Source organism: Leptonychotes weddellii, chromosome 4 (assembly GCF_054177405.1).
Source record: "Leptonychotes weddellii isolate Sample4059 chromosome 4, ASM5417740v2, whole genome shotgun sequence".
Lineage (NCBI taxonomy): Eukaryota > Metazoa > Chordata > Mammalia > Carnivora > Phocidae > Leptonychotes > Leptonychotes weddellii.
This window is the reverse complement of record NC_138372.1, coordinates 155,784,318-155,802,966: the sequence shown is the minus strand read 5'-3', so window position 1 is coordinate 155,802,966 and position 18,649 is coordinate 155,784,318. Positions and strand designations below refer to the sequence as shown.

The following is an 18,649-nucleotide window of genomic DNA, read 5'->3' as shown; positions in this document are numbered from 1 at the left end:
TATCAGCATCTTGCTCTGGTGTGGTACGTTTGTTACAACTGATCAAACTATCCTGAAACAACCAAACTGCTGATTAACCAAAGTTCATAGTTTACATAAGGGTTTGCTCTGTGGTGTTGTACACTTAATGGGTTTTGACAAATGTGTGACATGCATCCGCCACTCCAGTATCCCACAGGATAGTTTCCCTGCCATAAAACCCCCTGTGCTCCACCTGGTCACCCCTCTCTCCCTCCCTGCTCACCCCTGGAAACCACTCATCTTTTTACCATCTCTCTCGTTTTGTCTTTACTAGAATGTGATCGAGTTGGAATCATACAGTATGCAACCATTTCAATTGGCGTCTTTCACTTACCAATCTGCATTTAAGGCTCCTGCAAATCTTTTCTTGGCCTGTTGGCTCATTTCTTTGTCTTTTTTTTTTTTTTAATATTTATTAATTTATTTTAGAGAGAGCACGCGCATGAGTGGGAAGAGGGGCAGAGGGAAAGAGAGATTCTACAGGCAGACTCCCTGCTGAGCAGGGAGACCTATGGGAGACCTATGCGGGGCTCGATCACAGGACCCCAAGACCGTGACCTGAGCTGAAACCAAGAGCCAGCCGCCCAACTGACCGAGCCACCCAGGCACCCCAGTCATTTCTTTTTATGACTGAATAACACTCCACTGCGTGGATATACCATAGTTTGCCTATCCATTTACCTATGGAAGGGCACCTTGGTTGTTTCCAATTTTGGGGGCATATTGTTTAACTTTTAATGGCATGTTTGTGCATTGTAATTGAATTTTTCCTGAATGGGCAGCCTTTCAGAAATGCTGAGCTAAATATATGTGTACTCAACTCTCCATTAATGTGCCTCAAATACACAGAGCAAGAAACTCCTCTATCTGGTGTAGATTCTAGCAGAGCCCAGTAGGCCACACGGTCAACTGTTCCAGACTATGGGATTTTGCAACAGGCCTGAAAAGGCCTTTCCCTCCGCCACTGCGGGGTGTTCAGGGTATAATCAGGGTTTCTCAACCTTGGCACAAGTGACATTTGGGGCCGGCTAACTTTGTTGAGGGGGACTGTCATGGGCATCGTAGGATGCTGAGCAGCGTGCTAAAATCCTTTACTACTAGAGGCCAGCAGCAACCCTGCCTCAAATTGTGATGAACCAAAAATGTCCCCAGACCTTGCCAAATGTCCGCCGGGGGACAACACTGCCCCCTCGCTCCTCCCACTGCCGAGAACCACAGTTTTCAATATTTTGTTATTGTCTGCTGTCGTGATGAGAACTTCCAATGCCACCCCAAACCTCCCACATAAAGCCCCACTCCCCGGGGGTTTGGGGGGAGCTGTCCTTTACTGGGCAGCAAGTTGTGCCCTGGTCTCCCGAGGCCTCCCTGCATTTCAGGCGCCTTGCGTGTGCTTTGATCACAGCCAAGCGCTGCCACTATGCCAACCGGCCTCTGGATGTTCCCTCCAGAGACAACAAATTCAACATCTTGATGATTTTAAGCTGTCACCGACTTGCCAAATACCACACTGAACGGGGGTCGGGCTTGTCTCCGAACTACAATCCAGTGACTCTCTCGTGAGCCAGAAGGGTCTCCCCAGAGGAGTCATGACGGGCAACAATCTGCTCTTCGGCTCACCCCAGTTTCTCCATCAGCGAGTCTATCGGCTCCTCCTCCAGAATACTCCCCGAACCTGCCCGCTTCCCACGGCTTCCCCTGTCCGTCCCTGGTCCCGGCTGTCCCCGCTCTCCTGCTCTGATGAGCCAGTTTCTGCACGGCTTCAGGGCAATAGTAAACCGACGGTAACTCCCACCACCTCGCTCGGGCTCCGGTGGCTTCCCATTTTTGTTTGGGGTTCTGCCACTCCGTCTATGGTCCCTGCCTCCACCCCAAAGAGGTGTCTGTAAGTGGAAGTGCAAAGAACCGGGATCAGGCAAGAGCGGGTACTGGGCCCTGCTCAGGTGCCTCCCTATACGTGCTGGATGGGCCCTAGGTGCCCGCAGCTTGCTCCTGATGCCACCACTCTTCTCACGCGGGGGCTGGATGCAGCGGGGCCTACGTTATACCCTCCACCCGGGGGCTGCGGCAGCTTCTGGGCTCCGGTCCCACCTGATCGGTCCTTCTAAGGACTCTGGCTTCTCCGGTGGCTGCTCGAGGGGCCACCTCGGCCCCCCGAGCATGAAGGAGAGTCAGGACTGACAGGGACCTGTGATGGGCAAGACAGGAGGCGGGGAGGAGCTCTCCTATCCGCATGGGCTTTCCTGAGACACAGCCCTGTCAGGTCTGCCCTAACGCCTGTCTTCAAAATGCAAATAGGTTCCAACACGACCGCTGTATTAGAGACCAAGCGGAATATAGCATGGGTTTTGCATGTGCTCGTGCCCGAGTTCATCCATGAGAGACGGCAGGTGGACAGACTTTATCCAGCGGGACCGAACCGCACAGAAATACACAGAACACATGCATGCACACACCTCCAGTGCGCGCCAGCTACCTCAGTTTACCTTGTGTGTTATGAGCCACAGCTGTCCACAGCTGGTGTAGTAGCTTTCGTCGGGGTTCACCGTCCCTCCACCACCTCAGAGTAACCCACGAGCTGCCACCTTCTGCCACCCAGTTCCTTAAACACACAGGTCTTGTTGAGAGAGCAAATGCCTTATTTATTGCAGGAGTTGTGTATTCCTAAACCACGTGTAATGTGTAAAACTGTGCTACTGCTTTTTTTCTTTTTTTTTAAGAGAGAGTGAGCATGTGCGTGCAGGGGGGTGGGCAAGGGGGAAGGAGGTGGGGAGAGGGAGACAGAGAATGAATATTAAGCAGGCTCTAGGCCCAGGGCGGAGCCTGATGTGGGGCTCCATCTCACGACCGTGAGTTCATGACCTGAGCCGAAATCAAGAGTCGGACTTAACCGCTTAACTGGCTGAGCGATCCAGCACTGTTTTCTCCTTCTTACTTCCTTTTCCCCTTGTTTTCGTTGCTGCCTGGGATTGCACATCTGTCCCCGTCCCCTCATCGAGCGTTAGCAGCTCTGTCTCAGCCTCAGTTCTCTAGGGAACCCAGGTTAGGCTACAACATTGCACCTGGAGGGAACAGCAACTGCAAAAGGTAGAAACAGGCTTGGTGTCCCCGAGGACAGGAAGAAGGCCCGCATGGCTGACGCTCAGTGGGGGAGAGGGTATACAGGCTTGATGGGCAGAGAAGGCGGGATCTTTTATTTAGGGTTTGGTCAGCCAGGGAAAGGAGTTTGGACATCAGCTGAATTGCCATGAGAAGCTACTAGCTGGTTATAATGCTTGGGAATGGCGTAATTTGGTTTGTATATTAAAAAGGTAACTCTAAACTGTGTGGGTCCACTTGTACACAGACTTTTTATAGTAGAGTACTGTAAATGTATTTTCTCTTCCTTATGATTTTCTAATAATACCTCCTTTTCTCTAGCTTACTTTATTGTAAGAATACAGCATATAACACATACAGCATTAACAAAATAAATAAAAAGGTAACTCTAGCTGAGGTGTGAAGGATGGATTGTGAGCAGCAGGACTATAAGTGGGGGGGGACCTCTCAGGTCCAGGACAAAAAGAGGGGGCCTGGACCAGGGTGACAGAAGTAGGCCTTGGGGGTGGCAGGCATCACAGATGCCCCTGTGGACCTGGGAGGAAAGGGAGATATTCCAGGGGACCCAAGGTCTGGTTTCGTGCATTTCATTATTTTGCAATTTGGGGCAGGTCACTATTCTTTAGCGAAAGGAAGGAAAAAAACATTTAAAAAATTAATGAAGATTTGGAGGCCAAGTCGCAAAAGTGCAAAGCTCATCTGCTGGCTTTGGAATTAAAAATAAAAAGAGGGGTATGTGAGTGTGGGCGTTTGACAAATTATGCAAGGGAAGGCGGTTGCTTCCATTCATCCCTTTCAGGGAACAATAACCACAACGTGATAAGCTGCATTGCAAAGCTTGTCTCTGTCTGAAACGTGGCCAAAGAAAGGAAAGATTAATCACACAGGGAAGGCTGATATCTCAGGGGCAGATTAAGACAACAAGTTAGCAATTTCGAGTCTGATTAGAAACAGCTAAAATCAGAACTTCCAGTTAAGGACTATACTTTACACAGCCCTCTTTTTTGAGGGGGAGCACGGGAGTAGGGAGGGAGATTGATTTAAGTTAATTAAACCTGGTGCTTAATTAAGTGTGCTCAGATACAAACTGTATCCTTTTTGCATGGTTAATGCAGACCTGGGTTCACAGCTCCATGAAATTTGCTGGCTGGAACTTTTAACGAGATGTGGAGGTTTCCATTAGCTCCATGAGTGCAGGCATTTTTCTAATAGTGAGAGTGATGGAATGCTAGGATGGGTGACTTAGGGATGGGACAGAATCCCCTGCTCTGGAGAGTCAGGCAGCCTGGAGTAACAGAAAGGGTCTAGATTTGGGGGTCAGAAAAGATGGGTTCTCATCTCCACGGGGCCTCTCATCAGCAGGGAGACCTTGGCACATCATCTGTCCTCATGGACTCCTCGATATTTTCATCATGCGAAATCCCTTCATGACTTCACCCTCATGCTCCATAAGGATTCTGTCCACAAACTACACTTATCAGGTCCTACTTTATTTCCATTTGCGATTCATCAAACATGCAATTAGTAACGGCAATAGGTAACATTTACCACGTGCTTCGTCTGTTCGTTCCAGATTCTGCTGGAAGCATGTGACATGGATGAACTGCTTGATTCTCTTCACATTTCTAAGAGGTAAACACTATTAACCCCACTTGCCGGAGGAGAAAACAGAGGCACAGAGAAATAAAGTAACCTCCCCAAGGTCACACAGATAGTAAATGACAAAACAGAAATCTGGACCCAAGACTCTGATTGAACACAAAGAAACAGTTTGTGTTTAGTTTGTGTTGGCCTCGACCTCTTTTGCCTCCCCTAAGGGCTGGTAGCCAAAATGTCACTGGCTCAAGCCTTTGTGTTTTTTAAACCAGATACTCATCCCTGCTCCTACTCATCCCTAACTCCCTCCAGGAGTTAAAAGGCCCCGATGTCAGGATGCTTAGAAAGCTCTACAGATACCTGGTGCATAAGGAGGAGGGTGGAGGGGCTCGTGTGCTCAGGCGGGCTCCCGTTGGCAATGCTCCCGTGCCCAGCAAATGAACCGGTAGCAATGATGCATCTGAATCAGAGGAATTTGGTCACATAGGTCATCCAGTGTTAATCAAGTGGTAGGACTTACAGAGATGATGTCACTGCCTTCCGAGTCATTGGGCTCAGTGGACGCAAGCTTTGGTAGGATTTTTCTCCCTGTTGTTTTTCAGGGTGTGAACTCAGGGGTTCTCGAACATGCTGTTCCTATTGTTTGAAGGGACCCGATGCTTGGGCAGCATCTGTTTTAGATACTCTTTAGGGTGGGGGCAGGGTTTTACCTTTGCTTCTCTTGTGGCACATTCTCCCTGCTGTGCTTCTCAATCTCAAGCTACCAAAGGGAGAGTGATGGCTCGTATTTATGGTGTCCCTGCTGAATCTTCACATGGGAAGGTTCTGGAGGCAGAGAGCCTGTGTCCAAAGCCCAGCTCCACCGTGGTGGGGCCTCTGGCAGGTCACTCTGTCACTGAACCTTAGCTTCCTAGCTATAAAAATGGGGTAAGAACAGTATTTGTCTCAGACTGGTTTTGAGGATTAAAGGAAAGTGCTAGGAGCACTTCCAACTCAAGAAGCTTCGCCACTGGGGCTCTTGGGTGGCTCAGTCGTTAAGCGTCTCCCTTCAGCTCAGGTCATGATCCCAGGGTCCTGGGATGGAGTCCTGCATCAGGCTCCTTGCTCAGCAGGGAGCCTGCTTCTCCCTCTCCGGCTCCCCCTCCTTGTGTTCCCTCTCTCGCTGTCTCTCTCTCTCTGTCAAACAAATAAATAAAATCTTAGAGAAAGAAAAAAAAAAAGAAGCTTCGTCATTAATTTTAAACTCACTTACGTCTCATAACAACCCTATCGGGGAGATAAGATTCTCTCCAGAGGCCCGGGGAGTTAGGTAAGTGACATATCCAAGGCCACACGTCTGGAAGGGGCAGAACCGGGATCTGAACACAGTCCCTAAGGCTGAGTTGGAGATCAGTGGTGGGGGGGGGGGCGGGGGAAGGCTGCATTCCACACCTGGCTTTGCCACTCTGAGAAAGTCACTTCAGCTCTCTGGGCTTCAGTTTCCTTATCTGTGAAGTGGGAATAATGCTAGTCCTTCTTATTATGAGAACTATCAAGTATAACATAAACTCAAAGTATTGGGCTACTATTAAAAAAATGATGTGGGATAAAAAAGAATTCCTTAGATAGACCTTCCTTTCATTTGACCCATATTTCTAGACAAACTTCCTTTGGGGCAAACCTTGGGTACCAAGTTCTCCCGGGAGGCACATGGCTAACCTAGAGTTCCCGGGGCTGGGCTGTCCCTGCTCCGTGAAGCAGCTTAGGACAAGCAAGGCATCTGAACCAAGTGCTGCTGGGAGTACGCCAAGTCCCCCTTTCCTCTAGTGACGGGTTCTACTCGTCACTGCAGACACCATGGGTCAGGCATCAGGCGTGATGTTGAAGACACAGATGCTGACTTAAATGCCATGCATCGAGGACTCCCTCTGAGGTCAAGGTCACCTTGTAGCTCCTGGCCCAGAAGAAATTATAGGACTATTCTAAGTTTGTCTTTGAGGATTCCTCCTCCCAGATGGCTTGATACTTTCATCTGGTGGATTTTGGGAAACATGTTATTGGTTGCAATAGCAGTCCTGATTCTGGATCCCCTCCCTGTATCCATCCGCACACTTGCACCCGTAACCTTGTTGAGGCCTCCCACGGTCACACTGGCCAGGGGACTTGGTTGGCCAACTGGATGTCTGTTAGCAGATAGGATGCAAGCCAAGACTTGCAAAAGCGCTGGCCCCTTTCGGCTTGCACCCTTGTTCCTCGGCTACTACCATTAGAATATGCCTGGGCAAGACCACTGGAGGGTTAACCGTGTGTGAACCTTGATCGACTCACCCCCGTCGTCCCAGCTGAGGCCATCCTGGATCAGCCAATCCCAAAGATGTGGGTAAACCCAGCCATGATCTGCAGAGCCACTTAACCTTTAGGTAACCTCAGGTTCAGGAGTGAACCCAACCCACAAAGGCTAACTCCTGTAGATTATGAGCTAGAGAAATGCTTCTTGTTGTTCACCAGTGAGGTTGGTGGATGGTTGTTATGAAGCGCTATTGTGGCAATAAGTAGTGGATACACACACATCCATATGTACATATTGAAAAGTATAGTACACTCTGGCTTTGGTTAGAATTTGCTACACAATCTAAACTTTCCTTTCTCTGCTTTTGGAGATACTGGCACAAAATTTTCCATTTTCCATATACACACCCACTTAATGTAGACACTGTCCCATCACGCCAATGAAATCCTGATACAAGAACATGGAAAATTCGAAAGGCTTTTCTCCCCACCTTATGTCTCATGCTTCCTCTTCCAATCCATTTATTTTAAATAAAAATCCAAAGTATATTTTAAATAAATAGGTCCTATTTGTCTAAGACAAGCTCCCATTCCATGTCAAGAATCTGCCCTTTGGATAATCAACCAGGCTGTGGTTCTTTTCCAAATGTAGCTTCTGTGAGCTCCTCAGAGTCCTCCTACTTAGACTTGCTCCTCTGCCTTCACATCCCATCCTCTATTCGTGAAGAGGCAGGAGCCTTCAAGGCACCTATTGCTGCCGCCGCCCCCAGATGGCCCTCCCAGGGGCCGGCAGTGGGTCCCCTACACTGCCCCCAATGCCGCTCGGGCCTTTTGCTAGGTGACGATCGCAGACCAACTGCATTCCCATCCCCTCTGACTAGTAGCCTCACAACTCCAGGCAAGCTCCCCAAACCCTGTGAGCCTCAGCCTCCTCGTCTGCCCGGGGGAGGTAATGAGAGTATCCATCTCACAGGACTGCCGTGAGGATTAAATGAGATAGTACGGCCCCAGCGTACGCGGCATTGTGCGAGGCACAGTAAGCCCTTGATAGATGTGAGCTATTATTATAATTGTATGCATGGTGCCATGGGAACCTGAAATCCTAGCGAGCAGTTATTTAATACTTACCATGTGCCTACTGTTTTGAGTATTTTAAGAACTGTTTTAGTGCTTTTTATACGTTTATTTCATTTTTTAAACCTCATGATAACAGTTAGGTTGTCATATAGGTAGTGTTATCTCCAGTTTCTGGATGAAAAAAAAAAAACAGAGGCACAGAGAAGTTAAGCAACCTACCTAAGAGCACACAGCTAACAGATCACCATGATAGCCCTCTCCACTCTCCCTATTTTATTATAGTTCTTCACCCATCCTTCCCACGGGTGGGGGGGGGTCTGGAATGTGTAATTAATTTGTGCCTTCTCAGTGCTTAGCACATGTCAGACCATCATATTAGGGGAGGATGCCACAGAATGTTCTGTGTCCCCCTGGTCTTTTCTCTTTTGGCGTTGGCCCCCTTGAGGGCAGAGGACTGGGTCTCCTGATCCCTGCACCTGCTCCTTACTGAATCGGCCGGGTGGGACCAGATGGTGCCTTGAAGAGGAAACGAGCTCCTTCTCACAGTGGCTCCGGGCTCTCCACACGCCGTCTCACAATCCAGCTGGATTCAAGACACAGGAAGCAAACAAGGCTTTCAGCAGCCTCAGGCGAGCAGGGGTGAAATTAGTAGATTGGTGTACAAAGAAGCGTTTAATAATGCTATCACGCTACCCGTCCTCACGGAGCCGTTGTGACATTCTGCATTAAAGAAGTGACGACTCTCAGTTGCTGCGTGGAACGGGGGCCTGGCATCAGGTTGGCTCCCAGCCCCCAGAACACTTGTATTTTCTGGCGGCGGGTGGCATGCATACGGGGATCAGGGGAAACTGATGGCTTCGTAAAAAAATGTCCTCGGAGACCCCTTGAAGCCCTTTGTAATGCGGCTGCTCTTCTACTCGCCTGTCAGGAGCATCATTTTTGTCAAGTATTAAGGAGCTGTTTGTTAAACTAATGTTGTCATGGTAACTGGGTGGGGGGAGGGGCGCTGCAATAGTCGGTGCTGCCCGAATTATAGCATATTAATCAAGTGCGTGGTGCAATTTAATGAGTTTCCCCGTGTGCCTCCCTGTAACGATGAATGTAGAGGACCCAGGGACTTGGGGTTTGCCCCCTGTTGTCACTGTTGAAGGCGTGTTCCTTCACCAGTTCCTGGTGCTGTGCTGTTTGCTGGATGGATGGATGGATGGATGGATGGATGGGTGGATGGGTGGATGGACAGATGGATAGATGGATGAATGCCGGAACCAAAATTTTACATGTTCTCATTAGAGCTGCTTCTGCCCACTCTCCCATTTTACAGTGGGAAGGACTTTTGCCAGAGAGTTAGGGAAAGTCAGAGAGGTCAAGGAAGTACATGGGGGCAGGCACGGCCAATGGTTTCCTTGCCTGAAAGGAGGACTAACGGCAACAACAAGGCGGCAGAGCAGATGCCTGGGTTCAAATCCCAGCTCCATCTCCTCCCACTGTGTCACTCATGAGGGAGTGGCCTGCTCTCCCAAGCAGCTCATTTCCCCATGTGTCAGAGGAGTCATGACCATGCGTACTCGGAGGGCCAGGGAGGGGATTACAGACGAAGCTCTTACCACAGCGCTTGGCCAGAGTGCGTGCCCGATCACATACTGACCATCACCCCCGCACTGCTCCCTCCGGTAAGAATAGCCCCAAGAGAGGCCCCAAGAGAGGCCCCATGATTTCATGGTCTAAAGGTCTAATCGGGCCCTGACCATCCAGTGCAGGATCCACACCCAGGTCTGGTCAACTCTACTGCTATGCCATGTTCTTTCCGAGGTCGGCAAACTTTTTCTGGAAAGGGCCTGATAGTCAATATTTTAGGCTTGGTGGGTCGCATGCAGTCTCTGTTGCGTGTATATATATATATATATATATATATATATATATATATTTAAAATCCTTTAAAAATATAAAAACCATTCTTAGCTCACAGGCTGCTCAGAGATAGGCATAGTTGGCTGATCCTTGCCATGCTGTCTTATGAGGAAACAGGAAAACAGGGAAAGCCAAGTGAAAGGCGACACATACATGGCTTCTTCTCCCACTAAGAGCGGGTTGAAGCTACACGGAAAAAAGAAAAACCTGGGCCCAGGGATTTGTTTGACTTTAAAAATCAAAATAAAACCAGCCCTGGTGATTCCTTGCCGTCCTGCAATGTTCGTTCTAATTTACGAAGGGAGGCGCAGGCAAGTAGGGTGACCCGGCCAAGGTCACGCTGCTAGTAAAGGACAGAGCCGGCACATAAACCCAGGGGTCTGGGGCCAGGCAACTTTGCCACCACCCCATCCATCTACCCCCACGACATCGGAAACAATCTCTATGCTCTGTTATTCTGAGACTCCGGACATCCTCCACCAGCCGATCTGGTAAAGAGCCAGACTCTGGGGGCTGGCCGACCGATGATCCAGTCCCAGCTCTACTATTACTGAGTCTGTGACCTTGGAAATGATGAACTTTTTGGTCTTCAGTATCCTTGATGGTAAAATGGGGGATATTTGCTGTACCCTCCCTCTAGGTGGTTATGAGGTGAGCAAATGGCCCTGGACGTGCCAAGTGCTGGCCAGATGTCACCACAGCTATGACAATGACGGTGGCAGGCCAGCCCCCAGAGATGCTCAGGCCCTAATCCCCAGAACCTGTGAATGTTGTTACTTTAAATGGCAAAGAGGAATTAAGGTTGCTAATCAGCTGACCTTAAAATAAAGAGAGTATCTGGATTATCTGGGTAGGCACAGTGAATCACAAGAGTCTTAGAGGTTGAAAAGACAGGCAGAAGAATCAGCTTCGGACTGAGGCAGCAGGAGGGAAACTCAACTGGCCATGGCTGGCTTTGAAAATGGAAGAGGCCGTGAACTGAAGAATTAGGGAAGCTTCGAGAAGCTGTAAAAGGCAAGCCATGGAATTCTCCCCTAGAGCCTTCCAAACGGCATGCATCCTGTTGACACGGATTTTAGCTCATTCAGACTTCTGACCTCCAGGACTGTAAGCTTGTGTGGTTGCAGGCACCAAGTAGTCTGTTACCGCCGCAAAAGGAAAGAGGGAACGGATACACTGTTTGCCGTGGAAAGGAGAAGCCTCCTCAGTGCGGAGCCACCTGAAGCAGAGACGGCGTCCTGCACAGGCTGGAGGGCGAGAGCAGGCCTCCTCTGTACGCTCACTGATGCTGCTCAACCAACCAACCTTAGGCCTGCGCATGTGACCCGAACCCCTCCGCTCCAGGACACTTGCTGCGATGGCCACCAAAACAAAGCCCTCTTCCTGTGGGGGTTGCCGAGAGAAGCTGCTGGATCTTCGGGGGAAACCTGCCCGAGCGAAGCCCACACAGAAGAAATCGGGAGTCTCGAGATGGAGAGAGGCGAAGCCTGCTGACATTGTTTAGATCCAGCTGGGCTCAAAGCCAGACCAGCTCAGACTTTTCAATTACATGAACTGCTTTTTTGTTTTAGACTTCCATCAGTTTGAATCAGATCTCCAGCTGGTAACCAAAAGTCTGACTAATATAATCAAATATCCACTTAAGTACTGTTACCTACTAGTTTCAACTGTTATCATTTCCTCGGCCAACAATCTTTGGGCCCTGAAAGAACACGACGGAATGGCGTTTAGGGCAGGGCCATAGGGCAAGGGGTCAGACGGACAGTAGGGGAAGGTGGGATGCCATCTCTCCTGTTCAGCTCAGATACACTGAGTCTACTCCTCGAGTAGGAGCAAGAAGAGCTGGAGGAAGGAGCAAAAAACCCCTCACACACCACTGAATGGGAGTGTGGTTTGAACTCGCACCTGGACCTGTGGAAAACCACACACCCTTAATGGGGTCTTCGTGTCTAGTCCAGCAGGGCACCTGGGACAGTGGTAGCTTGGTTTCCTGAATGAGTGGTTTCTTCTGGTCTTGCCTCTTAAATGCCAATAGCGTCCCCGGGTTCTGTCCTCTGCTCTGAGCTGTCCCCGAGAGGGAATGCAATCACCCCATGGCCTTGCCTCGCTCCTCCATCAGCTGTCTGTCCATCTTCATTCCTCCCCAGTAGGCCGGAGGGATGTGGCACACGCCCTTTGGTGATGGGGACAGTTGCCCACATTGATTTTTCACAGGACAGTGAGGGTGGGGTAGGGCCTATGCCAGCGTTGGGGAGGGTGACATAATTTGAAAAGAACCCAGCTGATGGTCCTCTCTTCCTCCCCCAGGACTACCCCCATCAGGCTGACAACCACCGACCTATATGTGGATGACTCCTGAATTAGTCCATCCTGGCCTGAAACTGCTTATGCCCGTGTTGGACATTTCCACTAGGATGATGGCACGGACATTAATAGCAAGACCACGGCTACCGTAGTGCAAGCTTGCTCTTACTGAGCACTCCCTCTGTGCAAGGCATAGCTCCCAACGCTAGCGTACTGACCCGTACGGCCTCTCAGGCAGCTAATAACTGCGTAATCCCCATTATACAGATGAAGACACTGAGGCTCTGGACAAGGAGATGACCCCTCTCGGGTCACACAGCTAGTAAGTGGCTGAGTCAGGATTTGGATTCCCGCCATTCGGACTCCGGAGACCACCTGGGTCACCACTGTTCTCCACTGCCTCCCAGTCCCTGGGCGTCCCACGGGTGCGTCCAATACTACGTTCCCAGGGCCTTCTGTACCACCTGGCGCGTTCTCCCTCTCTGTTCACTACCATGCTCAGCAGGATCACTCTCAGATTCCTAAGCCAGGAGCCTAGGGCTCCCTCTTGACTCCCCTGTCCTCACTTTCTGTGTTCAAGGCCAGTCAATGTTTTTTCTGAATTGGTACCCTGGGGGGCAACTCCCCTCACTCCACCCCTGCTGTGACTGTCCCTCTACAGGGCCACGCCTTCTCTGCTGGGCCAGCTCTCCGCCGCTGCCTCCTGACTCCATCCGTCCGTCCGTGCATCTGTCCTGCCTTTGGTCTGTCTTACCTGTGGCCCACCCTCTGCACTATGACCATGTTACGTTTCTAAACCAGAGACTGCATCGCATCAGCCGCTTGGTTTCGAACTTCTGAAAGCTGCTCTTTGCTTCCTGCAGGTAGTCCAATCCTGAGCATGGCGTCTGAGGCTCTCCGGGCTTTGACTCATCCGCGCTGGCCCATCTCAGCTACCACGGGCTCCCCGATCAGGCTCCACGTGCTCTGGCAACACGGGACTTCGGGCATCCTCCAAACGTCCCAGACTTCCTCTCCCTCCGCCCCCCTGCGCATGCTTCCCCTGCCTCCCTATCTGCAGAAGTTCTTCCCCTCCCTCGGGTTCCAGCTGAGAGCCTCCTGGGAAAACCACAGGCAGAAGGAAGGACTTTGTTTCTGGGGGTGGGAAGCTCACAGTCTCGGTGTCAATCCGGGGGTCACAGGACACACTGATTTCTGCTCTGATTTACTTAACTGATTTTGATTTACTAACTCCGTGCCAGTCCCTGTTCTAAGCACATTCCATAAACTCAGCAGTCATAACTACCCTGTGAGGCGGCCCATTTTACAGATGAAGAAACTGATGTACAGAGAAGTTAAATAACTGGGTCAAGATCAGGGGCTAGCAAGGGTGGAGCTGGGATTTGAACCAAGCCAGTCCGGCTCCCAAGTGCACGGTCTTCCTGACCCTGCGGTGGTGCTTCACACTGGGTGCTGGGACCTCAAGGTCCATGGGAATCCAGAGAGGGGACAAGGGCCTCCGAGGGAGCTGCCGGACGTGCTGAGGTGACACCCCTGCCTGCCCAGGGCCTCCAGGTGATGGCTCCTCAGGCGAGCCTCTGCTGGCCACGCCCTCTGACCTCAAGCCCCCCCACCCCCCGCCTCAGCCCCATCCTCAAGAACGACGAGATGAGGCTGGACAAGGATGAGGAGAGGGACCCGCAGCAGGGTGACGACACAGGGAGTGGAGGTACAGGGGCTTAGAAGGACCCGTTCCTCCTTCCCTCCCCATGGGGCCCTGGGCTGACTGCTGGCCAGGCCTTCTCCTTCTCAGCGCCCTGTCCTGGCAGCCATGAGCAGTTGATCGGAGTCCAGAAGAGGAGGCTCCTCAGGCAGGGGAGCAGGGCTTGGGCTACAGAGCCATTCTGCTCCAGGCCTCAGGAGAAAGGATAAAAGAGAAGCATGAGGTTGCCCAGGCCCGGGCCAGAGAAGATGGGGCAGATGCTCCAGGAGGCCAGTTGCCCCCTTAGAACCTCTCCTCTCAGCCAACAACCCAGGAGTCCTACGAACTCTCCTGGGATTCCCAGGCCTGCTCCCCCACCCCTTGGCTTCTGTGACCAAGGGTCTTGCTCCTCCAGCCATGTGGGTTCCTCTCCCTGCCTTACATAGATTTAATTGGTCTTGATTTTTCTTTTTTTAAGTGAGAACCTCAACGCTCTCCTGAAGAATTCTCAGGGGCTAAGGCTGAAACTGGAGCTCCATTTCAAATTTCTTGCCCATTTTTAACAAGTAGATTCCCCTCCTTTGGCATGCCCACACTCAAATTCACTTGGTATCAACCTGACATTTGACCACCTTCACGGTCCTGACTCTCCCTATAGGGGGCGTGGCATTTGGGTGTTGACATTTGCTGAGTTCAAGGGAAGATGTGGACACGGTCTGGTCACTGTGTGGTTCAGCATCCTCTGGAGAGACCTGTGACCAAAGCCTTCATGCACATGCCTGTCAGGACCCTGGGAGCATCCGCTACTCCACCCAGAGGACCAAGAGCAACTCAAGTTGAAGGTTTAAGTGGACCTTTCCCATTGAAAAATCATTGAGAATAAAAAGGAAAAGCCTCTGAAAAAAACTAACAGGAGTCATTTGAAAAGTATGATGCTATTTTAAAAAAATCTATCTGTAACAGCATTTTCTCGAACATATTGTAAGAAGAAAGCTATGCTTTCAGGGGGACTATAGATAGGAGGTGGTACGGGGGAGAAGAAATAGCAGTTTTTTGACCATCTTTTTGTGAGCAAGATTGCCGGCGAGGTCTCTTCCGCATTTTATCTCACTTACTCTCCCGGATGGCCCTCTGGGGTGTATTATTTCCCCATTTTACAGATCAGGAAACTCAGGGAAAATCTAGTTCTAGACTGTTTTGTCTCATCTTGTGCATAGAATTCTGCAAAAAACAGCTTATTCCCAGAGAGTGCAGCCAAGTCTAATTCAAATTCTCTGGCAATTTGAAATAGAAGCCAAGCTGCCCATTGAATGATTTTCTACCTCAAAAACACCCTGCTTTCATTGGAGTTTCGGTCGTATCCATCGTCAGCACATGGAGTAAACGTCCTAGGAGAACGGGTCAGGCACGCTCAGCCGCGTGGTCAGACTTGCTAAGCACAGATCACTGTGGTCCCCTGCACTGACTCCAGGTAACTAGTTGCTAGTTCATTTGATTCCATTCACTGAAAGGTAACAAAGCTCCTGTATGCAGGAGATACCCAAAGATGAAGACTTCTCACTTACTCGGGTTGGTTCCAACGTGGTCCAGATTAATGAAGTTGGGCCGTGCTTTGCCTCTCTGATGCAGAACAAGCCTGCTGATAGAAAATCCCCGAAGTATGGGGCTAGGGAGTGAGTGGTTTTAGAAATTGCTTTGTGCAGGGATGCCAAAAACTGGCCCGGATGCTACAGGTCCTCTTTCTTGCTCCCTCAGCAGACATCACTAATCCATTGCAGCACACGATTTCTTGGCTATTCCTCGGAATCCTTCTCAGCGCCCTGTCCCGGCAGCCATGAGCAATTGATCGGAGTCCAGAAGATGAAATCTCCTTACCATCCCTGCCCTAGCCCGGGTACCTCATCTAAACAGAGGTGGCACAGAAGCTGAGAGAAGCTGCAGGCATGACAGAGCCAGGGACTGGGGCTTCTTTCCTCTGAATGCCTCCCCTTTGAAGCTGCCCAGGAAAGCCCCTCATCCCCGGCCCCTTCCCACTAAAGGGAGAAGTGAAGTGGGGGTCACTTGGCAAAACGTTAGACATTTTTGAAGATCCCGTAGGCACAGGGGCAGTGCCTGTGCCCTAGATGATTTGGCTCACACTACAGTCCTACTATCCATCTAGGGTCGCAGTGTGATGGGCAGGGGAGGTGAAAGGCAAGCCCCTGAGCAAGCTCATTCTATAGTCCAGGTCTACTACTAATGCCTGATAGATGTCTCAGGCAAATGCGACTGTGTTGAAAGGGAAAGTACACACTGAAGAAGGGAGTGCCTGCAGGCTCGGAGAGGGAGCGGCCCCAGGAGGCTGGGGTCTCACCTACTTATAGGGAGGTTAAAGTGAGGGGTTGAATATCCATGGGAGGGATGGGGGATTTGCCCCTTTAGTGTGGAGCTTTGGGGGACCTCGCCCACACTTACTTTTGGTCACTTGACGCACGCGTCCTAGCATCTTCTGCGAGCATACTTTGTGCCCTCAAGCGCCCCTGTGGAGGGGTCATTCTCGCTCATTAAGGCACTTAGGCGCATGCTTGGGTCTCCATAAAAGGAGCCTGGCGTTTCTTTACTTAGGTCCCTGACTACTTGTAGGCTGACTGCAGCCTTCTCTGTTGCTTACTGCCTGACATCCTGTTTTGAGTTCTGTTCCCTGATCCCTACGCTACCCTGCCTAGAACACCATCACCCTGCCTCTCCGCACGCTTGTTCTCCTTTGGGTTCCGGGCTCCCCACACCTGTGTGACACACACACGTGCAGTGGGCACTCCTTGACCCATGTTGGAGACGCGGGGCTCGCTCTGCCTGTGGCACTTGGCCCATACCCCAACAGCCCGGAGAGCACCCTGGGCGAAGGTACCCCGCCCCGGACAGGGTTTCAGAGGTGGCTGCTTGAATGGGCTGGCGTATGTCCCCATTTAGCCTGCCTGCCTACTGTAGTCTCCCGCTTTCCTGGCAATCCAAGCTGCCTAGGTGTCTCTTATTGGTGGGTACCCAAACCATCCCCCGGGGGCCCTTCTTGGCAACACAGTCTAGATTCTTCTAGGTCTGCCTGTGGGGCAAATATGGGCATTTGTGGAGTGTGAGGCTTGGATTTCAGCAGATGCTAGCTATACCCAGTTCAGGCAAGTGCAATTTTTATTTGAACCCTGCTACGAGTCCTGGTGTTGACTGGTGCCTTTTACAAAGCGAAGCATCATTCTGAGAATCAGTCTCCCACCTGAAGAGGCAGCCAGACCTCACCGGGTAAGGGATGGGGAAGGGGGCACTGGCTGGTGAGGCTTAAGATCATGCCACCCAAACTCAAGTCTTAAATGATGTTCCATCTGCATCAACAGAATCTTTCTTCCGTAGAGTGCTTTTCGAGTTGTTAAGATCATTTCTGCAAGAGGAGGAGGCTCGCCCTGGTCTTCAGTTCACTGGGGGACAAGGAGGTCCTGAGAAGTCAGACCACTTTTCAGGAGGGCCCCCAGCAAGTAATAAATGGCTGAGCAGCCCCCTGCCTTTGGACGGGTACCAGGACTACAAAGGCCCGTCAGAGAGAGAGCTGGGGAAATGGAGCCAGCTTTTCACAGCATCTCCATTCTAGAGAGTGGGTGCAGGGGGTGTGATCGCTTCCCTGTCCCCCCTCCCTCCAGTTAAGCCCAGGCTTCTGATTCCCAGCCCGGAGCTTTGTCCTCTGCCTCATGCTGTCCCAACACTGAACCTTAATCCAGGGTCATGTCCCACGTGTAGAAGACGAATAGGGCTAACGTTTATTGGGCACTTACTATGTACTGGCCCAGGGCCAAGCTGCTGGACAGGGGTTAATTCACTCCTCCCAGCCACCCTGTGTGGTAGGTGTTATCATAATCCCACTATCAGCCGAGAAGACTGAAGTATATAAGGTCAGCAACTTGCCTATGGCCCCACAGCTTAGTGGAAGAGGCGGGATTTGAACCTGGGCGGACGGACTCCTCCTTAACTAGACATCACCTCCCTGGATGGCTCCCCATCACTCTCCCTTCCAGTCAAGTGACAATCACTTACTGAGCATCTACTATGTGCAGGTCCTGTCAATCAAAGACACAGCCCATGCCCTCAAAGCCCCACTCCTGCTTAAAGATTTGCCAAGAAAGCATCAAGTCCTGGCTCAAATGCGTTGTTCAGGCCTCCCCTCCCATCCCTTGTCTCCCACCCTCCAGCCCCCCACAGCGCTCAGGACTCAGCTGAACAGACAGCCTATGCACAACGACTGTCAAACTCAATTCTCATCCATGCTGTCAGTTTCTTAAAGAACAAACCCATCTCTGGCCTCCCACGGCACCCTGCCCTCAGGGGCCCTTGATAAATATTTACAGCTGCAGCTGACCCAGGCCCGGGGGAGGACGACCTAGTCACAAAGCACAAAGGAAGCCTGGGGGCTCATTACTCAGACCTTCCCATTCACAGTGGGTGTCCCTCCTGTGCAAATTCCCCACCCGGGTCTGGGGTGCGATTCTTCTCATGCTAGCTTGAGTGTGTGGTCCGGGTCTTGCCAAAGCGCCCCGACCCCCTTAGGAAGCCACCCTCGCTGTCCTCCCACAGCCTGGGGGCTGGGGGAATCCTGTCACAGCGTCCCCCATACCCTTTTTTTCTGGTCTGTGTGGCCTGGATCAAAGCTCTGGATGGTAGGACTAGCTGGTTAATCTT

General features: G+C 51.1%; 1 protein-coding gene across 2 annotated transcripts in view; it reads right to left on the bottom strand.

Moving 5' to 3' along the window:
- The window catches only part of ZHX2 (zinc fingers and homeoboxes 2), a 153,647-nt gene that overhangs the window by 64,662 nt on the left and 70,336 nt on the right, over positions 1–18,649 (bottom strand). The window lies entirely within an intron of this gene.